This window comes from Halichoerus grypus, chromosome 1 (genome assembly GCF_964656455.1).
Source record: "Halichoerus grypus chromosome 1, mHalGry1.hap1.1, whole genome shotgun sequence".
NCBI lineage: Eukaryota > Metazoa > Chordata > Mammalia > Carnivora > Phocidae > Halichoerus > Halichoerus grypus.
Window position 1 is genome coordinate 138,978,541 of NC_135712.1, and position 14,531 is coordinate 138,993,071.

The 14,531-nt window shown below is 40.4% G+C and overlaps 1 protein-coding gene across 4 annotated transcripts in view; it reads left to right on the forward strand.

Annotated features, from left to right (window-relative positions):
* Positions 1 to 14,531, forward strand: part of LRRC3B (leucine rich repeat containing 3B) — a 143,921-nt gene that overhangs the window by 113,733 nt on the left and 15,657 nt on the right. For 2 of the 4 annotated variants that reach the window (XR_013447939.1, XR_013447940.1), the window contains exon 2: positions 5,818 to 6,017. The gene's annotated coding sequence lies outside the window, so the exon portion shown is untranslated. Of the gene's footprint in view, positions 1 to 5,817; positions 9,339 to 14,531 lie in introns of those variants that run through there. The other 2 variants (XR_013447941.1, XR_013447943.1) reach the window with 2 other exon arrangements.

Sequence of the window (14,531 nt, forward strand, 5' to 3'; positions counted from 1 at the left end):
GTAATGTTTAAAAACAACCCAACTCTTCATGGTCATCAATGGGACTGATTGCACTTGGCAGGTATAAAAACACAGTTTTCTATTTGAGCTTTGTGTTTGCTTGAAATCTAGATAAACATACTGGTTTCAAAAAACTTAAATACCAAAAAAAAAAAGGAGGAAAAATGTATGAAAAATACCCAAAATTGTATGCAACAACAAACCAAAGCCTTTACTTGTAGGCTTGGATCCCAAAATATGTAAAAATTATTCACTAGTCTAAAAGCATTTCTTTCCTGGGCCCATGTCCTGTGGTACTAGAGGAAAGATGACCAATTACTTTATGTCATGTGATTGAAAAAGGACTTGAAAGGGTCACAGTGCCCTGACACAAATACCTTCAAACCAGTGCCTATTGGTTAAAAATCCTTTAATAGTGGACAAAGGCGTTCCAAAGAGACAAGGCTTACAAAGCAAACATCTTTGGAAGAAAAACCAAAACACACCCTCCCTCTAGAAGTTACCTCCATATCAAGCACGTTCCTGAATGATAGAGGGAAATTTTGCATGAGAGAATAATTGTATTCTGGTCCAAGTGGAAGTGGGGCCTGTAAAAGACTAAACTCACTGGTCTGGCCACTTCGAGATGTTGTCCCTTCTGTTCTCCTCATAAATTCCTATTAATCCTATAAAACCTAGTCTTATTCTTTTGTCCTCAGTGCTGACCTCAGAGTCTGGCTCAAACCAGGCTCTGAGTAAACGTTTTTTAAAAAGTGAATATTTGTTGAGGGAATGCTTACTAGGACTCTTTCTATTGTAAAGGAATAAAGAGGACACCATTCATATAAATCCAAACTGTTTCATTTCAGAAATGATTCTAAGGCAGCTGCAAAATATTGTATAAAGTACCTGTTTAATAATTTACTTTTGGGGTAAATCACTGCATAGAAATGACTAAGTGAGGTTGCTGTCAACAAAGAGTGATTTTTCCTGAAGATAGGTAGGGGAGAGATAATGTGAACACCTACATCAAATAAAATGAAGCTAAAGTTTGTCTCCTTTGTTTAAAAAGGCAGTTTCTTTGGTTTTCTATCAAGTATACCATCCCATTACTTATAACCAGGCACAGCTGTGGACTCCACTATCTCCTGGGAAGGGAAGCTCATAGGTGACAAGAGGGCAAATAGGATACGTGGAGGTTGGATGGGCCAAGCATTCAGCAGGCAAGGTCATGAGTTAGGGGGTGTGAGATGGACCCTCCTTCTGGGATCCTACAAGACTTTAATAAGCATAGGTGGCTTCCCCCAACAAGCCCTGAGGATAGGCAGAGGGTAGAGCAGAACAACAAGCTAGAATTAGACAGTGTCTAAACTGAACACGGCGGGTCAATGTGGAGGGGGCCAGAAGGAACTGTGACTGGGAATCTGTGGAGATTTCAAGGAGAGCCACATTTTTCAAAATCTCCAAAGGAAGAAAGGGCCCAAGTGATATCTGGGCTCCATATGGCTGCAGAATCAACAGTAAGCCACCGTCTGCTCTCCTTCCCTTACTCCATATTTGCCCCACTCATATCAAGCTCTTTATCGCCATTCCCATGTCATCTGGCTACTGATAGCAGGTGTTCTTCTGAAAGACTACTATGTGATCTTTTCCATTTGGACTTCATTCATGGTCTCTCTACACTTGACTCACGGAAGCTAACACCTACTCAAGTCCTAATTTATGCATCAGAATTCTTGTGTTGCTTTAAAAAGTGATTGACTTTTCTCTCCTGGGAGAATATTTTTTTAATTGTGTTAAATTGTGCTGGCTAGATGCCTGTGTCTCATTGCGATTTTCAGTTCTGCCTAAAGGTCTTGGATTGGGATTTCAGTAAATTCCATTTTTCAGTCATGGAGGGACCAATGGGACCAGAGCCTCCAGAGTAAACGGAAGAGGCCAGCATGCTGCAGGCCACAAAAGTCCTCTTTTTTTTTTAAGATTTTATTTATTTATTTGACAGAGAGAGAGAGAGCCAAGCAGGGGGAGCGGGTGAGGAGAAGCAGGCTCCCCGCCGAGCAGAAAGCCTGATGCGGGGCTCCATCCCAGGACCCCTGATCATGACCTGAGCCAAAGGCAGACACTTAACTGACTGAGCCATGCAGGTGCCCCAAAAGTCCTCTTTTAAGCCAGCAGAATGATTGCAGCCTCAGGAACTGTTTGTTCCTTCACCAAAAACCCAGCACCTATGCACCAAGTGCGTTCTTGCTGCCACAATACAGAGTAGTTTCTTTATGTGATGACAAATAGCACCATCGAACACACTATGCCCACCTGGGTCCTTTAGAGTGCCGGCCCAGCACACAGCCAACCAAAGAGTTCTCTGAGGCAAATGAAAGTTAGGAGTTTGAGGTGGCACCATGTGGTGATGCCAGCCCCTTGGGAGCTCACTCATTTGTTGGTTCATATGCTGTTTGTAGCCAATTGCCTTGATGGAACAAAGAAAGTAAATGAAGTAAATAGACACGATGGTGAGGAGCCAAGGTCCAGCTGTGTCTGGGACACATTGCCCCTCAGTCGAATTTTGCTACAAGCATCAGGCATTTGGGAAATAATGTGAAGGGTGTGATACAAGCAAGACGAGGAATCAGAGCACCTTGGTCCTACTTACAGCTGCTAATTAGTAGTGTGGTCCCTGACAAATCATTGTCTTCTCTGTCAGTGAGTTCCCTCAATGAAACCAAGAGACAAGGGCTTATCATTCTGGGAACTTCTCCCTTCACAGAGGTCATGGATTATCTGTTCATAAGTCCTATCTTCTTCCTGTGGTTTATGAAATAAAGTTCAATTTTATGACTTCGGTTTTAGATGCCCTCAACAGTCCGACCCCAGCTTATATTCATGTTTTCTTCCCCCACCCACACTCAACACACAACCCACTCTAAAGAAGGCAAGAGGTAAATACACTCATCCTGAGGTTCACAAAACCAGTGACATATGTTGGTCTCCCTGCATAAGTCCCTAATAGGAGCTAGGACTTTTCTTCTTCTTCTTCTTCTTCTTCTTCTTCTTCTTCTTCTTCTTCTTCTTCCTTCCTTCCTTCCTTCCTTCCTTCCTTCCTTCCTTCCTTTCTTTCTTTCTTCTTTCTTTCTTTCTCTCTTTCTTTCTTTCTTCTTTCTTCTTTCTTCTTGAGTGCCCAGGCTAGCCCAGAGCCTGGCATATTATAAGTGTTCCATAAATACTTACAAAATGAAGGAATACACTGTGCTTCTTCTCCCAGGAAGAAATGGAAATGCACAAAGCTTAAAATTGATTTTCAAGTACTAGCAGCCAGCAAGTACATTTGTGAAGGCTGGGGAGTCTGCTGGTACACTTGAAGGTCTATCTCCTAGATGGCCCTATGCTCTATGTAGCCCCCAAATGCTGTGGTCATTCTCAGCTTGAGTCTTTTTTCCAAGCATTTTCTGGGGCCTGGCATGGTTTTCTCTTCACCTTTCATTTTTCCAAATGTTGTACCATCCATGAAGCCTTCTCAATCTACAGGCCCATATTTGTCTTTCCTCTTCTAAAGTCCAGTATCACTTAGCATGTCTGCTTTTATTCACCTTGTATTGATTAATATGTAACATGTCATAGGTAAAAGCACAGGGCAAGGGATCAGGAGACTCAAATTCTTGTCCTAAGTCAGCACCAACCAGCTCTGAAATTATGAATGTCTCTTAACTTTCCTGGAATTAATGAGGGAATTTGATGAATCTGGCCCTCAGTTAAGTTTCAACATTTGTGCTTAGTGATTGATAGGGTCTGTCTGGAACAGGGCTCTGTAAAGATTTCTAAGTCAGTCTTTGGGATCAGTGGGGAAGACTCTATCTGGCAATGGTTGCTATGGTCAGAGCAGGAATTACATCTAGCACTAGACCTAGCACTAACCTCTAGGAGTCTATGGGCATATGCATCTCCTTTCTGAGATCCTAACATTATCCTTATCTCATACTTCTTGGAATAATCTACAGTCTTTAGCTCTGTGCCTTGCACATAGTAGTTGCTCTATGAAGATATTATGAATGAATAAATGAATACTTAAACCTTGAACAATTCTGAAAGCAAGACATTTAGATTAAATCAAAACATGCTGACAGAAATACACAGATTTTTTTTTTCCAAAGCATATTTTATCAAGACTTTATTTTTACCTCACTATCCTAAGACTTAAAATGTGTGTTTCTCTGGAAAGAATTCCATATATCCAATGTAAAGATGAAAAGCTTTTAAATACCACTAGAGGGTTATAGCCATATGCTTGATGTATTCCCTATGATTAGGCGACTAAGGTATTAGATACTTCTTTTTTTTGTATGTGCATTTATTTATTTTTTTTAATAACAACTTTATTGAGATATAATCACATACCATAAAGTTTACCCTTTTAAAGGGTGGAATTCAATGGTTTTTAATATAGTCATAGAGTTATATATCCATCACCACTATCTAATTCTAGAACGTTTTATCACCCCCCCAAATAAGCCCCATATTCGTTAACAGTTATTCCCAACTTAGCATACCCCATTCCCCCAGCCTCTAGCAACTGCTCAACTACATTCTGTCTTGATGGGTTTGCCTGTTTTGCACATTTCATATAAATGGAATCATACTGTGTGATTTTTTTTGTGTGTTGGGCTTCTTTCACTAGGCATGTTTCCAAGGTTCATCCATTTGTAGTATGTCATGTGTCAGTACTTCATTTCTCTTTATGACTAAGTAATATTCCATTGCATGAATACAGGACATTTTGCTTGTCCATGGACATTTTGGTTGTTTCTGCTTTTTGGCTCTTATGAATAATGCTGCTAAGAATATGCACAGGTTTTGTATAGACACTTGTTTTCAATTCTCTTGGGTAGATACATAGGAGAAGAATTGGGTGAAATAAGAAATCTTTAACTTATGGAAGAACTCCCCAAATTAAGATATCATAGGGATATACAGGTATCATCACATCTTAATTATATTGTTCCAAATGATAAGTTCTAGTCTATCCCTCTCCTTTTATAATCAAGCAACTTAGTCACATACCTGGTCAGCAGCAGGCACACTGAGGAGGAAACTGGGCGTGAACGGTGAGTAGGACGAACTAGCACGAATGGGAAAAACCTCACCATAACTCTGTTCCCCACACACCTTCAGATCATGGTGCCAGTTTCCAGGAATCAGTGGGGCAGGAAATGTCAGCAAAGGCAGCAGTTATCTCAGGGAATGGGTCCTGAAGCTGATATGCACAGATCTATTTGTTAACAATTCTTCCTCTTTCTCTCTTCCTTTGCATTTTCTTGGAATTTCTACTTTTCCTTCCCCATCTCATAGTGAAGTTATTTTTAATAAGAATCTGGGAGCAAATTTCTCAGTGGAGATCCAAACCTTTGGGGAAGACTGACTGTGATACAGCCTCTGGGATTTAACACCTGTGGGATATTCCGAGCTGTGTCCTTACTGGAGTAACACCAACTGCAGGGCATTGTTTGGAGCAATGTAAGATAATAAGTGAAAAATATCCAAGATGGTGCCTAGTGCATAGAAGATTCTAAGTGAGTGTTTCAGGTGGGTGGTCCAAAGAGCAGTAAGCTTGTAGTCAAAAGATATGGATTAGGGTTTTAGTTTTGCTTTTTGCTAGCTTCATGAATTTTGGACAACTTAGTGTAAGCCTGAGTTTCTCTGACTTTAAAATGCAGACAATCATGCCTCCTGTCCCTTGCAACTGCTTACCTCCCAAGACTCAAGAATGTATGAAGAAGTGCTTTGTAAATGTATGAGTGTTCTATAAATGTGTATTAATAGGATTTTTTCCCTCCATGCTCCTGACAGGTTTCAAGCCTGATTCATGTCCTCACTGGCAACAAGAGATCAGAGGGAAAAAGAACACACCCAGATTTCAAATATGTGCATGCCACAGACTGCTCGCCTCCCTCACTCGATGACAGAGAGATTCCACAATATTTGTAGACAAGACTGTCCTCCTGATTGCTGAAACTCAGGGATAAATGTGATACTGCACTGAAATGAAGGTAGAATCTTCTGGTACGGGGCAGTAGAAAGTGTCCAAGTTTCACAGAGATACCACGGAATGATTGTGGATCTGGCAGAGGTCAAGAGGACCCAGACTCCATGTAATATTTACCACTGACCTTCCATCCTGGCATTCGATGTCAAACACATGTCCCTACATGTTCAGTGAAAGCTTTTATTTTTAGGGGAAAAAAAAAAACTTCAAACAGGGAAGCCCAATACTTATGGCTTATAGATGGCTTGACAACACAAATTCTAGCTTGCTTTCCTGAGCTATAGAATCTGTAAAACTAAAAATTACACTCTAAAACAGTAAGGAAGATAGAAATCCACAGGAGAACTTACATTATACCACACAGATGCAACCCCACATGTCTTAGAAAGCAAAGGAGAAAATTGAAGCAGTACCTCACACTGGGAAGAACCAGTTTTTGGCCAGCAGGTGTATGGGTATGTCGGACCACAGGAAACATCCTAAGGTCTGGGCCTTGGCATCATATTGCTGAGCGGTAGGTGGTATCAGCAGTGATGCGTCTGGCAGAGAGCTCCATGGTATGTTTTGTTCCATTTGGCTGCATGTTTCTTTACTGAGTAGCATCTAGGCCTTAATCTCTGTGAACTGCTTAATACCATTTCAGTTCTCTTTCTTACTAATAGCTATAGTGGATTCTGTCGTCGGTCATGAACAACCCTGACCAAGAGTAGGCCATCATGGCATCTCTATGAGAGTGAAAAGAACCACTGGTTCAGATTTAGCCCAACATTTGGAAAAAAAGTAAAAAAAGAGGTGTCATTTTTTGAAATTAGTTTTATGTAACCTTTATATTATGAAGTTGAGAGAGAGAATTAGGAGTTCTTTTTTTTTCCTACGATTATCATCAATTTAGTGCTATATGTATGCAAAGTTTATATAAGCATAAAATTGTTTTGGGGGGTATCATCTATTTTTCTTTAATATTTTCAAATCTCTCTTCTAAATCTGTTTTCTTCAAATTAAGAACAGCAGTTGCCTGCCAAAAGCTAATAAGGATATTTTAATTAGTGTTAGGAAAGCCTCCTCATTGGCAAACATGGATATTTTTAAATTATGATTTATAAAATTAACACAGTGTTAACCATATTTTGCCCTTCTGGGGACTATCTGCTGGAAGACTGTTAGTTTTTCAGGCTTAGGCTTTTCAGGCACTACGTTTAAATCATGGCTTGAGTCTTAGAAGAAATGTGAGAGGCAGACACTTGTATTTATTTTAGTCAAGAGAGCCAGCCAAAGGTCATTCTAACAACTAGCTACTGCCTCATTCTTGTGAAATAAGAAGAAATAGGAAGGAAGGAGGGCAGGAAGGAGGAATCCTCGCATTACCCTCCAGTTCCAGTAGTTGGATACTTGTGCCATTTCTTCTAAATTGGAGTCCTATTTAATTTCTAGACTTCAGTCCTTCTTTAAACCTGATCACTTTACTAGGGAACTGTAATCTCTTGAAGAACGTCAAAGATGATCTTCCTGTTTCAATGCTTGTTATGTTTTCTAGTTAATTAATTCATCTGTGGTAGAGACTACTGCTTATTTACCACAAACTGTTTTCCCTTTGTGGTTGTAAGAGTAAGACCCTCCCCACCCCTAACACACACACAAAGATATCCAAGATGTCTGCATTCTAATTTCTAGAACCTGTGAATATGTGGCAGTGTGTAGAAAAAAAAGGAAATTTCCAGATGTGATTAAGCTAAGGATCTGGAGATAGGAAAATTATCCTGGATTACCTGGATGGGCCAAATGTAATCACCATGATCCGTATTGGAGGCAAGCAGTAGGGTCAGGGTAAGAGAAGGTGATGTGGTGACAGAAGCAAGGTCCGAGAGAAAGATAGAGACTGGACAGGATCAACTGCTTTCTCTGAAAGTGAAGGAAGGTGCCATGGACCCAGGAATGCAGGCTGCCTCTAGAAACTGGAAAAGGCCAGGGAACAGATTCTCTTCTAGAACCTCCAAAAGGAATGTAGCCCTGCCAACGCTTTGATTTTAAGACTTCTGACCTCCAGAACTTAGGAATAAGGTGTGCTGTTTTATTCTACTAAATTTATGGTAATTTATTACAGCAGCAATAAGACACTAATACATTCCTCTTGGGTACACAGTTGGACTCCATTTCCCGCCTTCCTCTGAGGCTAAGTGTATCCATGTGATGGAGTTCTGGCTAAGTCAGATACATCACTTCCAGGCCAGGGCAATAAAATCCTTTCTCATGATCCTCCATGAGCTCCTTCTGCAAGAGATATGAAAATGATGCAGCAGAGGATTCTAAGACTCTATGAGAGGCTAGAGCCAGAATGTGGAAAGATCCTTCTTCCCTGAATCTCCACATAGAAAGTAGCCTACCAAAGAACCGCACTGAACTGATATATAAGCAAAAATAAAGTTCTAATATGGTCAACTACTGAAATTTAGGTTATGTATGCTATTCAGTAGTTATCCTACCTGAATAGTGCATCATTGTTGGAGACCATTTTTGAAAAAATGTGACTACCAATTAATTAACCCATGAGCTGGACCTAGGCAATTGGAGGTTCCTCACCCCTCCCTTGTCCTTGGGATATGGGTTCTGCCTGCATTTCCTGCTCCCAGAGACAGCTGCTAGGAAACAGCTTTGAGATAGGGATGTCAGTTGAGAGTATCTGTACATTATACATGACTAAACCTAATTGACACCTCTTTATAAAATTTAAGATTTGGCAGGCAGGTGCAAGTATCCATTTGTCTTGCTTTTGCCCAAGACAGGCCTCATATGTAAGTTCCCTTACTCATTAAACCTGCCACATACCCACTTGGTATAGCCTGCCTCTTTGGTCTCTCCCTGCCCTCCAAGTATGCGGGCTGGTTTCAGATTACATCCGAGAACTTCCCAATCAAAATCATTCAAGCAATAAATCAATAAATATTTATTAAGCACCTACACTACACCACCTCATAAACATGATTTCTGCCCTCGTAACATTTATAGTGTTCTTAGACATCTTTCTGCTTACTTAATGAAGAATCTCCTGATAGCTCTTATTAACACTAAATTACGTGAAAGCCTATCATCTCTGTAGTACTGGCGGTGGTGTATAAAAAAAATTGGGAAATGATGTCAGTGCCTGGGTTAATAATAGATTAGTGACTCCCCTGAAGAATAATAATAACTCCCATTAATCAAGCTATGCTAACTTTATAATAAATAACCTGAAAATCTCGTTGTTTTAAGGCAATGGAGGTTTGTTGTTGTTGTTGTTGTTTATTTGTTTTTGTTTTGTTTTTTTTTCTCTCCTGAAAAGTCCTCTGTTAGGTGAGGCTCTTTTGGGTAACTATCATGCCAGAGTTGACTCAGGGACACATTTATTTCCACCTTCCTTGGAGCTCCAAGGTTCCTTGGGCATGTACCAGTCAAAGATGGAGTTAAGAAAGTGGGAGAAAAGTATACCGGTATGGTTAACCAGCTGGGACCAAGGATGGACAAATCACTTCCACTCACATGCCACTAGCCAGAGCTGGTCATTTCATTTTCTCTAGATGCAAGGGAGCTGGGAAATGTTATTCCTGACGATCATTTTCCATCAATTCCTGTGAAAGAGGGAGCATAAACCACGGATGGTCACTGAGCCATCTCTGCCCAACCACTTCTTAAAGATTTTCTCACTTAAAGAAATTCCTTCAGACATTATTATAATTTCTCCTAATTTACAGATGAGGAAATAAGTCTCAGAAAGATTAACTAATAGTTGTGCAGACGCGGCAGGGAGCAAAGCCAGCATTCAATGCAGAGAACTTTATATCCTGAGAACTTACACAGTCTTACATAGCAAAACCTAAAAATGAAAGAAATAGACAAAAAATTGAAGCAGAACAGACTAGCACCTAAATTTTGTGTCACAGAGATAGATGGCCCCTCACTTTCAGAAAGGATTATTTCCAGTTTTAGGGAACGGGAAGAACTTAGAGGGTGAGTGTCCCCATGCTTTGTTTGCAGTGCTGAGGACGTTTCTTCCTTCACCTTCATAACCCCAGGAGCTGGTCCTGTCCTTACAACAGGACTGTTCACTGTTGGGGAAGCTCTGTTTGTCATTGAACCTCCCGCCATAGTCTTTACATTGTCTATATTCTCTCCTTTGGAATATTAAAGCATGAGATAGTTTTTTTTTTTTTTTTATGTTATATTAGTCATCATACAGTACATCATTAGTTTTTGATGTAATGTTCCAAAAACATGAGATAGTTTTAATGCTGAAAAATAAAGATTAATCTAGGTGTGAGCAGTTCCTTAGCATTTTGCTTTGGGCTTCCACGCCCTTAAAGCAGTGTTGGAAGGTCATGTGGTTTCTCCACCACCCCCACCTACTCCTGCCATGGAGAAGAAGCCAAAAGAATCCAACGTTTTGTTTTTGGGTGCCCCACACTGGATGATTAGCTTGACTCTTACTTTTGAGCCAAAGGAAACTGGATGCACTTTTGCAATGCTCAGTGTCTAGCTGCAGAGAAGGGGAGGCTTTTCCTTTCCCAGAAGCACTCTCTCTGGGATGCCTTCATTAGCCCTGCCAGGCAGAGATCGCCTTAGCTGCAGCTTGTATCTGATTGCACTGGGCCCCTTTGTGTTGGCCTGGCTTCCAAGCTCCACTGTTAGGCAGAGCAGGGGTGGTTAGTGGCAATTTTATATCCAGGCTCAGGGGAAACTGTTACATAAGGGTAACAGTATTTCTTACTTTTCCTGCTTTAACTACTGCCTGTACTGATTATGTTGTGTGGTCAATGTAGTGAGAAGAGGAGAAAAAAAAAACAAAACTTAGTTTAAAAGTTGATAAGGAGAAGGGGACAGGGGCAGAAGAGTAAAAAGGAAGAGCCTGTCCCATGTAGAAAAGCATGTTGATGAGCCCAAAGCCAGGGGAGCAAAAGTTCTCCATATAATCTGCTAGAAGGGTTTCCCTCTGTGGGAATGAAAGGTTGTTGCTGAGGTACAAAATGTTTTACTTTTTCTGGGAGTGTTCAAAACACTAACAGAAGGACATTTTCCTGAGTGGGGTAGTAGCTTGGAGTTGAGGAAGAGAGGAACTTGGAGAGCAGTCTGTTCTGAATTTTGGTGGTACCTCAGGATCTCATATGAGAGAGGAAGCCCATGTTAGGATTCTCCAGAGAGAAAGAGAGAGGGTGTGTGTGTGTGCATGTGTGCATGTATGTGTGGGGGGAGAGAGAGAGAGAGAGAGGTTTTAAGGAATTGGCTTACTCGATTGTGGAATCTGGCAAGGCCACAATCTGCAGGGTGGACCAGCAGGCTGGAGACCCAGGGATGCGTTAATGCTGCAGCTCAAGTCTGAAGTCAGCTCCTGACAGACAGAATTCCCTCTTGTTACAGGAGGATGGTCTTTTTTCAGCTGGTTAAATGAGGCCTACCCACATTACGGAGGGTAATTTGTTTTACTCAAAGTCTCCTGATTTAAATGATAATCTCATCTAAAAATACCTTCCCAGAAATTCTAAAATAATGTTTGACCAAATATCTGGGTCTTGTGGCCTGGCCAAGTTGACACAAAATTAATCATCTCAAAAGTGTTTCTGTGAGATTCATCCAAAATATTGTTCATTTTCCGGGGGCCCTGTTCCCCCCTCCTCTGCTTTTTTTCCCATGGTGTAGGGGTCTAGAGTGTTGGATCTGACTCCACCACCTTAACAGGAAAGGCCAGGTTTTGTAGGGTTTAATGCTTATATAATCTGAGTGGCCCTCTTTAAGAAAAAGAATAAAAACATATAAAAGTATGTCCATATTTTATCTCAGACATTGCTGGTAGAAAGGGAGAAATGTATAAACACTTTGGAAATCAGCTAGGCAGTTTTTGTAAAAGTAACCATTCATCTACCCCATGACAAAGCATTTCCAAAGGAAGTGAAAACTTATGTCCACAAAGAGACTAAACAAGTGTTTTATAGCAGCATTATTTAAAATAGACCCAAACTGGAAACAGCTCAAATCTCCATCAAGGTGAATGGATTAAAAACAACGGTACATTCACACAATGGAATACTACCCAGCAATGGAGAGGAATGGATTAATGGTACACACAAGAACATGGGAAATCTCCACAACATGCTGAGCTAAAGTTCCACACACAAAAAAGTGTACAGTGTATCATTTTGCTTATAAGAGGTTCTAGAACAGGTAAAAAACTATAATGGAAGCAGAAAAATAGTTTGCCTGTGGCTGGGGTAGAAGGTGACTGACCACAACGATGGCACAGGTAACTTTCTGGAATGACGGAAATGTCCTAAATCTTGACTATGAAGGAGTTTACTCTTATCCATATTTGTCAAACTCATTAAACTGTACATTTTAGATGGCCTCATTTTATGTAAATTATCCCCGAAGACAGTTAACTTAAACAAGTTATAAAATAAAGTATAAAAGTGGATATTTATTAGAATTAATTAAGAAATCTCAACAAATTAAAAATTTTTAAGATGAAAAATAGAAATATCTCCCAAACTAGAAAAATATATTTTTATTACTATCATTATATCTGACAATACCTCTATCATACATTTTCCTTATGTTGTTGACTATATACTCTTTTATCACCTTCTCATATGGTAAAGGTCTTGTAATTTGTCTCTAGAAGAACTCGGAAGTTATTTCAATGGCACAAATGCATAAAATTTGCTTTTCTATTCTTGATAATTTAGAAGAGTTTCTTTCAGCTTCTCAGTGCATTGTTGGTCACGCCACATCTGTCAGTTCTTATGCAGTTGTTTTCCAAGAAGGTGCTTCTTGCTCAGGAGCAGCTTTGGGTATCTTAGACAATTGATGTCCTTTAGCATGACCCCTGAAGACCACTCAGCAATTAGCTCAGCTCAGTCAAGTCTTCACTGGTCACTGCTTTTGCGCTCCTCAACCCTGCGTAACTAGTACTGGAGGTGGGGCAGCCATGAAACCTGAGTCCCAGTAGTCCATGGTGGAGTGGCATCTCCTTGAGATGCTTCTCTTTGGAGTGAAGGGAGAGCCCAATTGCCTGATGCTTGCATAAGATGCAAGATGTCAGTGTGGCTGAGAGCATGTACAGCTTGTGCTGCCAGTCCCAGGACCACTTCCAGTGCACAGAAATCACCCCCAGACTGGGGTATTGCTCAATGCCCCAGCACTGGATGGAGCTACAGCTTCCTACACACACCTTCAGAGAGCACCATGCTAAGCCTTGGAATGGGCCTTGCAAGAGCAGGACCCCAAAGCTTAAGCATCATTAGCATTTACCTAATAGCTTTGTGACCTTGTTTATGATAAACTCAGTTTCTTCATTTGGAAAATGGGAATGATGATGATAACAATAATAATACATGACTGAAAAGACTGTTGAGAATTAAATGTATGTAAAGTGCTTAATAGGTCCACAGTAAATACTCCCTGAACATTGGTGTTTGGATGACCACACACCTTCCAAATCTATCGTTTCCAACTGATCTCGATCTTGAGCCTCCAGCCCATGTATTTAACATACCTACAAAGTGAAGAGCTCCACATGAAACTCCAATAGACATTTCGAAGTCAACATATCAAAAATAAAGCACTTAATCATCCCTTTAGAATGTTCCACTCTCTGTCATTTCTTCTTTGTTCAATGACAACACAGTTCTCAAGTAGCCCAAGACAGACACCTGAGGAATCATTTTAGATCAGTGCTATCCATTAGAGATGTAACACACACCACAAATGTGAGCGACATGTATAATTTTAAAATTTCTAGTGGCCACATTAAAATGGTAAAAAGAACCAGGTGAAATTAATTTTAATAATACATTTTACATAACCCAATACACCCCAAAATTATCATTTCAACATGTAATCAATGTACAAAGTTATTAATGAGATATTTTATATGAGATTTTCATACTAAGTCTTCAAAATTAGGTGTGCATTTTATACTTACAGCACATCTCAAATTCCATTAGCCATATCTGAAAAGTTCATTAGCCTCACGTGGCTAGTGGCCACTGTATCAGACAGCACAACTGTAGACTCTTCCCAACTTGACCCTCTACCCAACACATTCAATTAATCACCCATTTCCACTGATACTAATTCCTTGTTGCCTTCACATTCTCACCTTCTTCTTTCACCTGTCCTAGATAAGTTTTTTGGCCCTCTGAACTGATGTCTCAGTCTTATAACCAATTTCCCTTTTTTCCCAATACCACCCTTCCAGCCTCTCTCTCTCTCTCTCTCTCTCTTTTATCATTGGATCCTCCCCTGGTTAGAACACATCCAGGATAAAGTACTAAGCCCTTAGTTTATCACACAGAATCTGCTATATAGGCCAGGAGACATCCCCACGGTTCTGTCTCCTTCTGCTCTCTGATACACTCTTCCTTCTAACATCAGGGAACATTTGGAATTCTCTCAACAAATATTTACTGGTCAAAAGAAAATTCCTTGACCTCAATGAATGTCACATTTACATATATATGTGCATACATCTCCCTGCCCCTTTCATGACAGGGCT